The sequence below is a fragment of the Coregonus lavaretus genome (assembly GCF_964263955.1).
Source record: "Coregonus lavaretus genome assembly, chromosome: 26".
NCBI classification, from domain to species: domain Eukaryota; kingdom Metazoa; phylum Chordata; class Actinopteri; order Salmoniformes; family Salmonidae; genus Coregonus; species Coregonus lavaretus.
In genome coordinates this window covers 22798474-22815290 of record NC_140013.1, presented here as the reverse complement: position 1 = coordinate 22815290, position 16817 = coordinate 22798474, and the positions used below count along the sequence as shown (strand labels likewise).

General features: G+C 44.2%; 1 pseudogene across 1 annotated transcript; it reads right to left on the bottom strand.

The window, feature by feature from the left end:
• Positions 1-9871: 9871 nt before the first annotated feature.
• Positions 9872-13720, bottom strand: LOC311101948 (serine/threonine-protein kinase Nek8-like; annotated as a pseudogene). The gene is made up of 10 exons: positions 13504-13720; positions 12709-12941; positions 12444-12575; positions 11946-12154; positions 11679-11765; positions 11425-11603; positions 11040-11187; positions 10264-10340; positions 10034-10163; positions 9872-9897 (listed from the first exon to the last, which is right to left on the bottom strand). The product of its transcript is annotated as a serine/threonine-protein kinase Nek8-like (transcript).
• Between the last annotated feature and the right edge of the window lie 3097 nt (positions 13721-16817).

The window sequence follows — 16817 nt, the reverse complement described above, 5'->3', positions numbered from 1 at the left end:
TTATTTGAACAGTGAGAGACAGAATAACAACAACAAAAATCCAGAAAAGCACATGTCAAAAATGTTATAAATTGATTTGCATTTTAATGAGGGAAATAAGTATTTGACCCCCTCTCAATCAGAAAGATTTCTGGCTCCCAGGTGTCTTTTATACAGGTAACGAGCTGAGATTAGGAGCACACTCTTAAAGGGAGTGCTCCTAATCTCAGCTTGTTACCTGTATAAAAGACACCTGTCCACAGAAGCAATCAATCAATCAGATTCCAAACTCTCCACCATGGCCAAGACCAAAGAGCTCTCCAAGGATGTCAGGGACAAGATTGTAGACCTACCCAAGGCTGGAATGGGCTACAAGACCATTGCCAAGCAGCTTGGTGAGAAGGTGACAACAGTTGGTGCGATTATTCGCAAATGGAAGAAACACAAAATAACTGTCAATCTCCCTCTGCCTGGGGCTCCATGTAAGATCTTACCTCGTGGAGTTGCAATGATCATGAGAACGGTGAGGAATCAGCCCAGAACTACACGGCAGGATCTTGTCAATGATCTCAAGGCAGCTGGGACCATAGTCACCAAGAAAACATTTGGTAACACACTACGCCGTGAAGGACTGAAATCCTGCAGTGCAGGAGAGGAGAGAGAGAAGAGGGGGCAGGAGAGTGGGCCAGAGAGGGATGGAGGAGAGGGGCCAGGAGAGTGGGCCAGAGAGGGATGGAGGAGAGGGAGCAGGAGAGTGGGCCAGAAAGAGATGGAGGAGTGGGAGCAGGAGAGGTGGCCAGAGAGGTGTCCAGAGAGGGATGGATGAGAGGGGGCAGGAGAGTGGGCCAGAGAGGGATGGAGGAGAGGGGGCAGGAGAATAGGCCAGAGAGGGATGGAGGAGAGGGATGGAGGAGTGGGAGCAGGAGAGGTGGCCAGAGAGGGATGGAGGAGAGGGGCCAGGAGAGTGGGCCAGAGAGGGATGGAGGAGAGGGGGCAGGAGAATAGGCCAGAGAGGGATGGAGGAGAGGGATGGAGGAGTGGGAGCAGGAGAGGTGGCCAGAGAGGTGGCCAGAGACGGATGGAGGAGAGGGGGCAGGAGACAGCCACTGATGGAGGATGAGGGGGTAAGAGCAGTGTTGCTCATCGGAGGCGTGTACCACTGACACATACACAAACACACCAGAGGAGGCTGGTAGGAGGAGCTATAGGAGGATGGGCATATTGGAATGGCTGGAATGGAATAAATGGAACGGTATCAAACACATCAAACATATGGAAACTCTTCCATTTATTCCATTCCAGCCATTACAATGAGCCTGTCCTCCTATACCTCCTCCCACCAGCCTCCTCTGACACACACGTATACATAAACACACTAGGCATTCATGCACCTAAGGGTATTCTGTTGATGCCTCTCTCTCTCTCTCTCGTTGCATCCAATGGCAGTGTACGCGATAAGCTAATGCAAGGAGCTGCTTGTGGATTTGCCATCTCCAACGCAGTTCCACCTCCGATTTGATAGAATCTAGCCCTTCACATTGCATTATCCAGTAACCACATCAACCTTTAATCCACATCTTATACTTTTCTCATATTTTGTGTGTTCTTTCTTCCATATGGGAATGAATGCTGACAAATAAATGCTCATATTATTTTATTGATGAAGTATTCCACTAAATGAAAGAAGATAGAAATGAACTTTTGACCAATGCTAGCTGATAATATTTACTCTTCCATATGCGTTGTGTTCTTACATCTTCTTCAGTATGAGGTCTGGGATGTACACCATGTGATTTTCTTTGCCATATGCCTTTTTCAACAGCTTTTCTCTTTCTTTCTCCCTCTGTTTCTTTTCGTTATAGTTCCTTGCCACCTCGTCCAGGTGGGCTTTCACCCTCTCATTATTCTTCCTCACTTCTTCCTTACTCTCTGCTTTTCTAGCTCTGAGCAGTTATTTTACTTTGTTCTTCTCCAACAAGTCTCTTTCTTTCCTCTCCTTTTTCTCCTGCTTTGCCCTGACTCTCTGGGCGCGTTTAGTTTCCATCTGAAAGAGAAAGTCCATACATGTTGGTCAGTGATCTGAAATATTATTATTACTCCTTCTCTAGCATGCAGTCAACTTAATCTGTTGAATCTGATAGTATAACCATTAGGAGGTGACTTATGACCTCCCTGAACTGTGACTGGTTAAATGGAGTACTGTACCTGTGCCTGCTCTTGCTCTCTGAACCTCAGGACAGTCTGCATCTGGTACAGCTTTATGTACGCCTCCTTCATCCTCTCCACCACATCCCTCTTCTCTATTGCCCATCTCTCTTTCTCCCTTTGCATTTTCTCAATTTCACTACTCTTTCTCTCCCGCTCCTCTGTAATCTTCCAGTTCTCCTTCTCCATCTCTCTCTTTTCCATCTCCCATCCCTTCTTCTCTTGTCCATTCAGGCACAGAATCCTCATCTTTTCTCTTTCCAGAGCCTCTATCGCTCTCTCCTTCTCTCTCAGCTCAATTATCCACTCCTCTGCTGCCTGCGTGCTCCTCCTCTTAATCTCCTCCTTCTCCTTCATCCATCTTTACCCCCGTTGATCCAAGAGGCTTCGTAGGCCAGCCTTGGCCTTGGCCCATCTCCCCCTGTCCTCCTTCCAGGCTACTAGGGTCTGATTCCTCTCCTGGTCTGCTTTGGCCAAAGCTGTCTCCAAACCATTTCTTATGAGGTTCCATCCATTCCTCTCTCTCACCCTCTCCTTCCCCACCCTTTCATTCTCAGCTAACAGTCTCTTCTTGTTCTCCACTGTCACCTTCCATAACTTGGCCAAGGACATCTTCACCATTGTTTGTTTGTCGGTCGCTGCGCTTTCTCTCTGTTTGTCCATCACCTCTCGCTGCGTTTCATTCTCAGCTAACAGCCTCGTGTTCTCCACGGTCAACTTCCCTATCTTGGCCAAGTGCAGTATGTTCTGCACCTTCAGCTTTGCCATCTTGAGCTCCATCTTTTTTCTGTCTGACACTGCGCTTTCTCTCTGTTTGTCCGACACCTCTCTCACCCTTTCATTCTCAGCTGACAGCCTCGTGTTCTCCACGGTCAACTTCCCTATCTTGGCCAAGTGCAGTATGTTCTGCACCTTCAGCTTTGCCATCTTGAGCTCCATATTTTTTCTGTCTGACACTGCACTTTCTCTCTGTTTCTCAAACAACTCTCTCTCCAGCTTCCATTGGTAGCAGTTTACCTCAATAGAAGCCTCAGTCTCCCTTATCTGTCTCAGCAACTCTTCAATTAGCCTTTCTCTTTCTTGCTCTGGTTCCACCCTCACCTTGTTGACTTCCTCCAACACCTCTCTCTGCAGCTTCCACCGGTAGTGGTCTACCTTGTTACAAGTCTCAATCTCCTTTCTCATTCTCAGCAGCCCCTCCATTTCTCTTTGTCTTTCTATCTCTCGTTCCCCCCTCATCTTGTTGCCTTTCTCCATCTCCTCACTTTCAGTCATCTCTTTCTCCATCTCAATGACTTCTCTCTGCATCAATATGTATGGAGAAACATGTATTCCTTATTTTGTTTATTTTGTGTGAATCTTTTCCATGTCATTTTCTTAAAACTGTCTGGCCATGCCAGTTTTCCAACTTCAGTTACCTTCAGGCTAACTGGTATAATTTATTAAATGGTAACAAGTAGGCCTACCTTCACTGATTTCCTTAGAAGTCAAACACTTTTACACATTATTATGTTCTAACTCACCTCTCCTCCGCGATTTCTGTCCACTTATGAAGATTTAAAAAGATATACACTTGAGTAGTTATGGTGTGGTGAATGGATATGCTGGTTGTTTTCTTTGGTTTGGAACTTGTTGTAGCCAAGTTCTAATTCCAAATTATATGGTCGTAGCCTAGCTTAATTGTTGAGTCATAATGAGATTGGAATGTTGGCTTGAATTCTGTATTATGGACAAAAATCTCAGAATTCTGAAGATTTTATAATTATATTTAAAAAGTATTGTTTGTCATACATTCTATATACAACATTCTAGCCCTTGGATGCTCTCTCAGAGTTATAAGTCATATATTCTCAGCCCAAAAGAAATTTGGTCTATTTCAAAAATATTCAAAATAAGGATTACTTTGTAAGTATTGGTTGTCATGGTGCCGTGAGGAAGCCTAGGCAGAGAGCTCTGTTAATATGTGACCGACCGCCTTGATTCGGTCTTATGTAGCAACATTTGAAATTGTGTTTTTACATTGGATAAAAGTAGAGACTCAGAGCTAGAACATTGTATATCATACACTGCAGTTGAGGAACAATGGGGAAGTCATTGTGCTTTGAAAGTTGATAAATTTGTAACCCCAACTTCGGAGAAAATGGCCCTTGAATGTTTTGGTACACCTACTGGAGAGCTCTTCTTTGTCTACACCCATTCAGCATCGTTCACACCCTCTTAAGCCTTAGCCCCACCCATCTCTTTAAAGATTCACATGTGAGGCCATGTAGTAAACACATGCTATATCAAATAAAATCTAAGTTTATTTGTCACATGCACAGGTAACAGAAGGTGTAAACGGTACAGTGATAGTACTTGCATACTTGCATAGTAGCAATATCAAAAACAGAAAATGTCCAGATACAATTATTTGATAAATATTTTGTCATTATTTGATGACGCTTACCCGACACACTTGTCTAAATTGATGGGTCATGTGAAGGAAATGCTATAACCACCCCTCATCCACATCTAGCTAAATTGATGGGTGACTATTGTCTAGACATGTACACAATCTATGGCCATAATCACCCCCAGACACTACCCTGCTAATTTGATGGGTCATGTAATAATCCAGCCGAAGTAGAGTCTTTTGTTTAGACATGTAGCTAGCTAGCTAGCTAAACAATTAACCGGCATAACCCCAACTCATACTACTACCAATACAAACATTGTCATAGCTGTAGTATGAATCTGCAGGTAGCTAAAGCTAACACACTAGGTTCAATGTTAACTAGCTAATATTAGGCTGGAACTAGCAATGCAAATGGATTTCAGATTCAAATAATACAGTGAGGGAAAAAAGTATTTGATCCCCTGCTGATTTTGTACGTTTGCCCACTGACAAAGAAATGATCAGTCTATAATTTTAATGGTAGGTTTATTTGAACAGTGAGAGACAGAATAACAACAAAAAAATCCAGAAAAGCACATGTCAAAAATGTTATAAATTGATTTGCATTTTAATGAGGGAAATAAGTATTTGACCCCCTCTCAATCAGAAAGATTTCTGGCTCCCAGGTGTCTTTTATACAGGTAACGAGCTGAGATTAGGAGCACACTCTTAAAGGGAGTGCTCCTAATCTCAGCTTGTTACCTGTATAAAAGACACCTGTCCACAGAAGCAATCAATCAATCAGATTCCAAACTCTCCACCATGGCCAAGACCAAAGAGCTCTCCAAGGATGTCAGGGACAAGATTGTAGACCTACACAAGGCTGGAATGGGCTACAAGACCATCGCCAAGCAGCTTGGTGAGAAGGTGACAACAGTTGGTGCGATTATTCGCAAATGGAAGAAACACAAAATAACTGTCAATCTCCCTCTGCCTGGGGCTCCATGTAAGATCTTACCTCGTGGAGTTGCAATGATCATGAGAACGGTGAGGAATCAGCCCAGAACTACACGACAGGATCTTGTCAATGATCTCAAGGCAGCTGGGACCATAGTCACCAAGAAAACATTTGGTAACACACTACGCTGTGAAGGACTGAAATCCTGCAGTGCAGGAGAGGAGAGAGAGAAGAGGGGGCAGGAGAGTGGGCCAGAGAGGGATGGAGGAGAGGGGCCAGGAGAGTGGGCCAGAGAGGGATGGAGGAGAGGGAGCAGGAGAGTGGGCCAGAAAGAGATGGAGGAGTGGGAGCAGGAGAGGTGGCCAGAGAGGTGTCCAGAGAGGGATGGATGAGAGGGGGCAGGAGAGTGGGCCAGAGAGGGATGGAGGAGAGGGGGCAGGAGAATAGGCCAGAGAGGGATGGAGGAGAGGGATGGAGGAGTGGGAGCAGGAGAGGTGGCCAGAGAGGGATGGAGGAGAGGGGCCAGGAGAGTGGGCCAGAGAGGGATGGAGGAGAGGGGGCAGGAGAATAGGCCAGAGAGGGATGGAGGAGAGGGATGGAGGAGTGGGAGCAGGAGAATAGGCCAGAGAGGGATGGAGGAGAGGGGGCAGGAGAATAGGCCAGAGAGGGATGGAGGAGAGGGATGGAGGAGTGGGAGCAGGAGAGGTGGCCAGAGAGGTGGCCAGAGACGGATGGAGGAGAGGGGGCAGGAGACAGCCACTGATGGGGGATGAGGGGGTAAGAGCAGTGTTGCTCATCGGAGGCGTGTACCACTGACACATACACACACACACCAGAGGAGGCTGGTAGGAGGAGCTATAGGAGGATGGGCATATTGGAATGGCTGGAATGGAATAAATGGAACGGTATCAAACATATGGAAACTCTTCCATTTATTCCATTCCAGCCATTACAATGAGCCTGTCCTCCTATACCTCCTCCCACCAGCCTCCTCTGACACACACGTATACATAAACACACTAGGCATTCATGCACCTAAGGGTATTCTGTTGATGCCTCTCTCTCTCTCTCGTTGCATCCAATGGCAGTGTACGCGATAAGCTAATGCAAGGAGCTGCTTGTGGATTTGCCATCTCCAACGCAGTTCCACCTCCGATTTGATAGAATCTAGCCCTTCACATTGCATTATCCAGTAACCACATCAACCTTTAATCCACATCTTATACTTTTCTCATATTTTGTGTGTTCTTTCTTCCATATGGGAATGAATGCTGACAAATAAATGCTCATATTATTTTATTGATGAAGTATTCCACTAAATGAAAGAAGATAGAAATGAACTTTTGACCAATGCTAGCTGATAATATTTACTCTTCCATATGCGTTGTGTTCTTACATCTTCTTCAGTATGAGGTCTGGGATGTACACCATGTGATTTTCTTTGCCATATGCCTTTTTCAACAGCTTTTCTCTTTCTTTCTCCCTCTGTTTCTTTTCGTTATAGTTCCTTGCCACCTCGTCCAGGTGGGCTTTCACCCTCTCCTTATTCTTCCTCACTTCTTCCTTACTCTCTGCTTTTCTAGCTCTGAGCAGTTCTTTTACTTTGTTCTTCTCCAACAAGTCTCTTTCTTTCCTCTCCTTTTTCTCCTGCTTTGCCCTGACTCTCTGGGCGCGTTTAGTTTCCATCTGAAAGAGAAAGTCCATACATGTTGGTCAGTGATCTGAAATATTATTATTACTCCTTCTCTAGCATGCAGTCAACTTAATCTGTTGAATCTGATAGTATAACCATTAGGAGGTGACTTATGACCTCCCTGAACTGTGACTGGTTAAATGGAGTACTGTACCTGTGCCTGCTCTTGCTCTCTGAACCTCAGGACAGTCTGCATCTGGTACAGCTTTATGTACGCCTCCTTCATCCTCTCCACCACATCCCTCTTCTCTATTGCCCATCTCTCTTTCTCCCTTTGCATTTTCTCAATTTCACTACTCTTTCTCTCCCGCTCCTCTGTAATCTTCCAGTTCTCCTTCTCCATCTCTCTCTTTTCCATCTCCCATCCCTTCTTCTCTTGTCCATTCAGGCACAGAATCCTCATCTTTTCTCTTTCCAGAGCCTCTATCGCTCTCTCCTTCTCTCTCAGCTCAATTATCCACTCCTCTGCTGCCTGCGTGCTCCTGCTCTTAATTTCCTCCTTCTCCTTCATCCATCTTTCCCCCCGTTGATCCAAGAGGCTTCGTAGGCCAGCCTTGGCCTTGGCCCATCTCCCCCTGTCCTCCTTCCAGGCTACTAGGGTCTGATTCCTCTCCTGGTCTGCTTTGGCCAAAGCTGTCTCCAAACCATTTCTTATGAGGTTCCATCCATTCCTCTCTCTCACCCTCTCCTTCCCCACCCTTTCATTCTCAGCTAACAGTCTCTTCTTGTTCTCCACTGTCACCTTCCATAACTTGGCCAAGGACATCTTCACCATTGTTTGTTTGTCGGTCGCTGCGCTTTCTCTCTGTTTGTCCATCACCTCTCGCTGCCTTTCATTCTCAGCTAACAGCCTCGTGTTCTCCACGGTCAACTTCCCTATCTTGGCCAAGTGCAGTATGTTCTGCACCTTCAGCTTTGCCATCTTGAGCTCCATCTTTTTTCTGTCTGACACTGCGCTTTCTCTCTGTTTGTCCGACACCTCTCTCACCCTTTCATTCTCAGCTGACAGCCTCGTGTTCTCCACGGTCAACTTCCCTATCTTGGCCAAGTGCAGTATGTTCTGCACCTTCAGCTTTGCCATCTTGAGCTCCATATTTTTTCTGTCTGACACTGCACTTTCTCTCTGTTTCTCAAACAACTCTCTCTCCAGCTTCCATTGGTAGCAGTTTACCTCAATAGAAGCCTCAGTCTCCCTTATCTGTCTCAGCAACTCTTCAATTAGCCTTTCTCTTTCTTGCTCTGGTTCCACCCTCACCTTGTTGACTTCCTCCAACACCTCTCTCTGCAGCTTCCACCGGTAGTGGTCTACCTTGTTACAAGTCTCAATCTCCTTTCTCATTCTCAGCAGCCCCTCCATTTCTCTTTGTCTTTCTATCTCTCGTTCCCCCCTCATCTTGTTGCCTTTCTCCATCTCCTCACTTTCAGTCATCTCTTTCTCCATCTCAATGACTTCTCTCTGCATCAATATGTATGGAGAAACATGTATTCCTTATTTTGTTTATTTTGTGTGAATATTTTCCATGTCATTTTCTTAAAACTGTCTGGCCATGCCAGTTTTCCAACTTCAGTTACCTTCAGGCTAACTGGTATAATATATTAAATGGTAATAAGTAGGCCTACCTTCACTGATTTCCTTAGAAGTCAAACACTTTTACACATTATTATGTTCTAACTCACCTCTCCTCCGCGATTTCTGTCCACTTATGAAGATTTAAAAAGATATACACTTGAGTAGTTATGGTGTGGTGAATGGATATGCTGGTTGTTTTCTTTGGTTTGGAACTTGTTGTAGCCAAGTTCTAATTCCAAATGATATGGTCGTAGCCTAGCTTAATTGTTGAGTCATAATGAGATTGGAATGTTGGCTTGAATTCTGTATTATGGACAAAAATCTCAGAATTCTGAAGATTTTATAATTATATTTAAAAAGTATTGTTTGTCATACATTCTATATACAACATTCTAGCCCTTGGATGCTCTCTCAGAGTTATAAGTCTTATATTCTCAGCCCAAAAGAAATTTGGTCTATTTCAAAAATATTCAAAATAAGGATTACTTTGTAAGTATTGGTTGTCATGGTGCCGTGAGGAAGCCTAGGCAGAGAGCTCTGTTAATATGTGACCGACCGCCTTGATTCGGTCTTATGTAGCAACATTTGAAATTGTGTTTTTACATTGGATAAAAGTAGAGACTCAGAGCTAGAACATTGTATATCATACACTGCAGTTGAGGAACAATGGGCAAGTCATTGTGCTTTGAATGTTGATAAACTTGTAACCCCAACTTCTGAGAAAATGGCCCTTGAATGTTTTGGTACACCTACTGGAGAGCTCTTCTTTGTCTACACCCATTCAGCATCGTTCACACCCTCTTAAGCCTTAGCCCCACCCATCTCTTTAAAGATTCACATGTGAGGCCATGTAGTAAACACATGCTATATCAAATAAAATCTAAGTTTATTTGTCACATGCACAGGTAACAGAAGGTGTAAACGGTACAGTGATAGTACTTGCATACTTGCATAGTAGCAATATCAAAAACAGAAAGTGTCCAGATACAATTATTTGATAAATATTTTGTCATTATTTGATGACGCTTACCCGACACACTTGTCTAAATTGATGGGTCATGTGAAGGAAATGCTATAACCACCCCTCATCAGCTATAACCAGCCCATCCCCAGGCGACCTGCCACAGAGGGGAACAGATAGGGAACATGAGGGAGCAGAAAGCAGAACATTCTGTTAGAATGCCAAGCTCTTCCACAGACACTGCTAACATAAACCAAGAAGACAGAGAGTGACTGACGACCCCAAAAATAAACTTGCTAATTTATCATTGTCTCCTCTTCCCCAGGAGAATACTTCTCTGTCATTGGTCACAGCAAGCACATGGGAAGCACCACATGACACCTGGACCAGCTCATATCCAAGTAAGGCCTCCACGATCTTGGGCTGGGCATAAATACATACAGAGAAATAATATCAAGCTTTTTCACCAGAATGACTGACCACAATAATGTTTATAACATACCTCAAAATCATAGACATTTACCTGTGTTACGTCATTAAAATTCCCATGTCCGAGACAGCCATTGCTTCCGCTTCCAAACGTCATAATAATACCTCGGTCTGCAAATTGAAAATAAATAGAGGAGATTACGATGAGTTGATGGGTGTGGTTATATCACAGTGTGAGTTTTAATCCCTCACAAGGGAATACTAACTTGCTCCACCACGGTGATAAATGGTGATGAGAAATATAGAGCTGGGGCTCAGAGAGGTTCTTTAATCCTGTGTCATCTGCTTTTGGTATTGGACTAATGACAGTTCCCTCAAGACTTTGACTGTGACTAACGGTGTATCCCGGTTGGAGAAAGTGTACCTCCTAAACGCCAGGACAGCAGTGTGGAGATTACATTCTGTAGGGGAGGACAAACACTGATGAATGTTCTCTTGTCAGAAGTGCAGTAAAAGAGGTGATTACATCCACACGTTCAAATGCAGCTTCCATTCCAATGCTGCTCCAGTGCTTTATGATAGTACTATATACTGCAGTGTGTGTGTGTGTGTGTGTGTGTGTGTGTGGCAGCAAAAACACACAGTGAATAAATATTGATTTCCTATAGTGAAGCTCCCCTACTGAGGCTGATCTGACACGGATACTGTCGTCCCCAGCAGGAAACACAATGAGAGATGGCGTGCATCCCAAATGGCACCCTATTCCCAATATAGTGCACTATTTCTGACCAGAGCCCCATGGGCCCTAGTCAAAATTAGTGCACTATATATGGAATAGGGTGCCATTTGAGACGCTATTATGGCCTGTACCTGTCATACAGGTGGTAAAGAGATCCCCACAGGACACAGACTTGATGGTGACTCCAGACTGGCCCTCCAGGAAGCGAGAGATTAACTGCGGCTGCATCTGTTCCACTGCACCAGGCAGAGTGGGCTCACCTGATCCTACTGATGGAGCCTGGCACCGCACCATTAGGACGTGGTTAGGAAATGTGTGATAACACTCTCATATTGTTAAAAACAAATCCTTTATCTTATCAGCCTTTAACCATTCTAATGCATAATCTGAGGATATTAAAGGGACAGCTAGTAGCTTGTTGGTTAACGTCAATATTTATATATGAAGCCATAACTGAGGTTGACAAGCCTAATTCAAACAGAGAAGGGAAAAGGGGATCAAGAAACCCAATCTGACCTCCCAGGTGATGAGTCGGCCTGACTTGGTAACGCCCATCTTCTGTGTGCGTCCCAGGGCCACCTGCAGCACCTCTGTGTTGAGCATGGGTAGACGCAGGGGCGCAGAGATGCCACTGCCCCATGTGTACACTGATGACAGGGGGAGGGAGTGCAACTTTCCTGTTCCCATCCGTCCATCTAGTACAGGACATTATATTAAAGGTGTTAATTATTACAGAACTGGTTCAATCATGGATGTGGGTGGAATGTCACTGACCTCTGAATGACCTTGTGCCGGTAATTCGCCCTCCTGGTCTACCATGACCTCCTGACTGCACGGTGGACATTGGTTTCTCGATTCTGGACCAGAAATCAAAATGTATTTTGGTAATGTATGTATACATCAGATAAATGTTGTTTTCTTATGATGGGTCTGGTGACTAGAAGCTACAGGCTTTGGCTGCGTCCAAAATGGCACACTATTCCCTGTATAGGGAATAGTGTGCCATTTGGGATACACCCTTTTGTGGCATTCATTACCTACGCATTTTGACATTGCCTATATCAGTGTAGAGGTTGAGCAGGGGTCTGATGCAAACAGGGTGGGCCATGATCTCATTGAGCTGTGGGCGTTTGGACGGGTCCAGATTGAGCATGTTCATGATGAGCTGCCTGAGTTCTGGACTGTACCGGTCTGAGATCGGGGCAAAGGTACCGCTCATGATCTTCAACACTAGGGCAGGTAGGTTCTGTAAGAGAAGGAAGAGTGACTTAGCCCAAGGAGAGGAGTTAAATATTCAAACTAGGTTAATGATTTCTTTATGGGTTTACTTTTGGACCAGTAAGCTTAAGGCATCATCCCACAAATGTAAATACATTTTACATGGAGATGGAAAGATAAACTCTTCAAAGACTCATGTGAGATATGATTAACTTCAATGCTATTTCTGGATCTATTGACACATAATTCCAAAGTGCAAGGACAGTTTATGAAATTGGAATGACAATGTATGAAGTGCATTTGAAAAGATTGTGTACAGCAGCCTCGAAAGCTCTCTTGAGGCTGGCTAGCTCATATAGAACACAGCCCAGGGCCCAGATATCACTCTTCTGGTTGTAGGGCTTCCCCTCACACAGCTCTGGAGAGATGTAGCATGGGGTCCCCACCACCTGAATGGAAATAAAACAAAAACAAAAGATAAACTCTACTGCCAGTGCTGCCTATGACTATGCTTATCATCAGAGTATGCATTTGGCCATTACTATGTAGTCAGGTGACCAATGCTACGTCATGTTCACTCACAGTGTAGGCTTTGCTCTTGCTGACTAGGATTTTGGAGATTCCAAAGTCACCTATTTTGACGATCATTTGATGCTTGTCAAGCAGAATGTTCTGGGTCTTCAGGTCGCGGTGTAGGATGAGCTTGTTGTGCACGTGGTACAGGGCCAGCAGGATCTGGACAAAGAAGTGCAGGATGGTGTCCTCATCCAGCAGGGAGTTACAGCGCTTCTGAATGTAGTCGGCTAGGGTTCCACCTACAGTAAGAAAGCAGGTAAAGAATACAGTTACAGTAGAATAGATCATGCTCTCAGGCCACCCAGAGTTTTGTAACATAATGCAGTGCCCTTTATTATATATCTCCTGAAGCGCTGCATCAGGGACTGACATCTGATGAGACTGAATAAGATCTCATGGGGAATGTCTGACAAGCAAAACATATTTGCATTGACCCCCCCCCCCCCCGTATATAGCCTTGTTACTGTCATTTTATTGTTGCTCTTTAATAAATAAATAGTTTTTCTTTTTTTCATTTTGATTTTATTTATTTATTGTTTACTTTAGTTGACTTAGTAAATACTTTAACACTTATTTTTTCTTAAAACTGCATTGTTGGTTACGGGCTTGTGAGTAAGCATTTCATTGTAAGGTCTACACCTGTTGTATTCGGCGCATGTGACAAATACAATTTGATTTCATTAGATATTTGACACCCTATGTTACAGTATAGGTGTCAGACTTTCATGAGAACAGTGAGCTATGTCCCTTATGTGTTATGCAACAAACAATTGAGGGGGGGGGGGGCTAATGTGATAGTACCTGGTGCATATTCCATAGCGATCATCAGAGCCTTGTCCTCCAGGAAGTTCTCATAGTACTCTATGATGTTGGGTTGGTTGAGCAGCTTCAGCACCTGGCACTCGTTCTGGGCAGCGAGGCGTTCATCACGGGACATCTGCTCTACTGGGATCTCCTTCAGGATCACAAAGGCCCCATCACTCCGCCGGCGACACAGGTGCACTATCCTGTCACACATGACATGGGAAGGTGAAGAATGAGTAGTGTGGGGAAGAGTTGGGAAAGTGTGTTCTGGTGGCTATCCCCTTACAGTGGGCCTACTTGCTTGTACACTCTTGTACATTATTGCCACTGATATTGGTGCTATGTAATGCATGCATGTCTGTGGGCATTAGAAAAACATCCTAGAAACTAGAATTTTACAAATTTATATAATGGGCAAATAACATAACACATTACAGTTATGACTAAAAAGACAACACAGTAACTTTGCACTCATCATGTACTAGTATTGTCCTATATTGATTAGGGCGGCCATAGAAATAGAATGAGCGCTTAATTCTACTTGTATCTTAATTATACTTGTATGCGGGCGGCCTTTTAATAAAAGATGCGCGCGCCGTTCCGTACTCGACTGAACCAATTTACATGCATTCCGTGATTTGGCTGGCAAAGGAGTCAATCGGCGACGTTTTACACTTTACCTTAAGTTTGACATGAAGAGAAATAAAACATCACAAACAAAGTATGAATAAGACTACTGTTCAAAGTTCAAAGTTAATCACTTTTGGTTTACCCAAAAGCTCCTCTTCCGACCACTTTGATTTTCTCATACTTCTCCATCTCCTTTGCTCAAGGCTATAAAAAAACGAAAGTCGTCTCCAGGCAACACTTCCGCTGCTCCTACAGGGAACAACTAGGGACAAAAAGCACGCAGTCCTGAAAGCACGCTTCTTCTGTTTTCCTTGGGCTATTTGTGGTTACTTCATACAATTTTACTAAATTAGATTTTGTCATCAGGAATACTGGTGTGTGTGTGTGTGTGTGTGTGTGTGTGTGTGTGTGTGTGTGTGTGTGTGTGTGTGAGTGAGTGAGTGAGTGAGTGAGTGAGTGAGTGAGTGAGAGAGAGACAGAGAGAGAGACAGAGAGACAGAGAGAGAGAGAGCATTACTTCCCACACAATATCTCTCCTGTCCTAGGTATGACTGCAGGTAACAGTGTCCAGACGGCATATAATTATGGAGCGCTTTCCCCTCGGCTGAGATAAGCAGGCAGCTGCCAAGCTTGGCTCCTGTCCTTTCTGCTTCCGTCTCTGCTTTAATGTGGGCCATAACAAACGCATTGTGTTCTCTCTGACAAGGCCTTGTCAGGTCTGTAATGCATTGGCTACACATCACAGCCCTCATCATTTGAAGCAGCAAATGTTCTGCTTATTCTCAGATACATCTTCCAACACCACATGCTGATCTAGACTATACATTACTGTACCTTGGCACTGGTGAAAATCATTGGAAACAGTGTCCGTTTACGTGCATGCGTGTATGTGTGTGTCACGGAATGGATGGGATGGTCAATGTCCAGGAATGCACTGTTTGAAGGTGTAGCGTAGGGTGCTCACCGAAACTACTGATGTTAAAGCGCTTAGTATGCACCTGAGTGGGAAGATAAGAACAGCTGAAACTGCTTGACTGGTTCTAAATCAATCTGTAGAGATCATCACATTTAAGAGATCTCATGAGATGAGACGCCTCCTAAAAGTGCCAGGAATCAATGGGTGGAAGTCAGAATCACATAAAAAATATGTTATTACCTCACCTCCACTTTTCACTGCAGATTGTTTACCAGATGTGGAAACTAGAGAGGGTGGTTACGTCCCAAATGCTACCCTATTCCCTATATAGTGTACTACTTTTGACCAGGGGCAATAGCAGGGTGCCATTTAGGACTCAGTCTGTGCCTGTCAAATCAAATGTTATTTGTCACATGCATCGAATACAATAGGTGTAGACCTTACCATGAAATGCTTACTTACAAGCCCTTACTTAAAAGCCCTCGTTAGTGGTTCAGTTCTATAATGAGGTTGACTTACTGACCAAGACAATGTGTGGTTTATCTAGTTTATCTACATGATAGAGGTGCAGGGCTCTTGTCTGCTGTGTTCATGGTGGTGTGACTGTATTCACAGCAGTGAAGTGAGGCTCTATTGAGTTGGTTTAGTTCTTAGGGCCATGTTGACACCTGCTGCTCCTTGACTCTGTGTGTGTGTGTGTGTGTGTGTGTGTGTGTGTGTGTGTGTGTGTGTGTGTGTGTGTGCGGGCGCGCGCGTTCAGGGAGTGATGGGTTTCTGTTGATTTCAGACAGTCAACAACATTGTTACAGCTTAAACACCGTTCTTTGTCAGTGTGTCAACAAAATAAACCGTCATTCATTAATAGGCAGAGGAATGTGTGTTACGTTTGTTTCCGTCATCTCACCTGTGACTTATGTACAACATAACAACCCTTTGTTCATTGGAACTCCATTTGGGCAATCAATTGACGTTCTCTGAATACCTTTTCTATGGCATTCATTGATTTTAATGCTATCGTTTACATTTCTTCATTATTTTTTTATGTAGGCCTTCTGTACATCAAATAAAGCTAAATATGCACACACTATAATATGCATAGACTACACAGGTTTTCCGTGGTAAATCTGTCAATGTGTAATCTAGTTCCCGCCAGCTGTGCATGCGAATATATCTTCCCTATCCTCCACTGAAACATGCTTATTTTTGTTTGGCTATTACAATGCACTCACGACTCTCAGAAATCAATGAACCCATAGATTTTCCCTTTATTGGCTGTTCAAAATCTCCACAGTACTTTTCCTTTGAACGCGTCCCAAATGACACGCTATTCTCTATAATAGTGCACTACTTTTGACCAGAACCCTTTGGGTTAGTGCACTATATAGGGAATAGGGTGCCATTTGGGACAGACCCTAGAATCAATACAGCCCAAATGAGCACTGAACCAGGCACAAAGATTCCATTCAGCCACACCACATCATATTGGGATTGGGACACCTACTTTGGACACAAAGAGGTATTTCATCCATTAGCCTCTACAAGATTGCCAAGCACAACGCACATTTCCACTGAGGATTTACCCCAATGTTTTTACCCAAAGGCTCACGCTTCGAACACACCGACTGCGTCATGGTACACCAGAAGTACATTCATGTCCAATGGAACGCTGCGTTTGCCTTGCAGCATTGCGTTGCAGAGGCAGTTGCAGTGCGTTCTGTGTGGTGCATATGTTAGATTTATCGAACGTATGCGTCAAACTGTATGT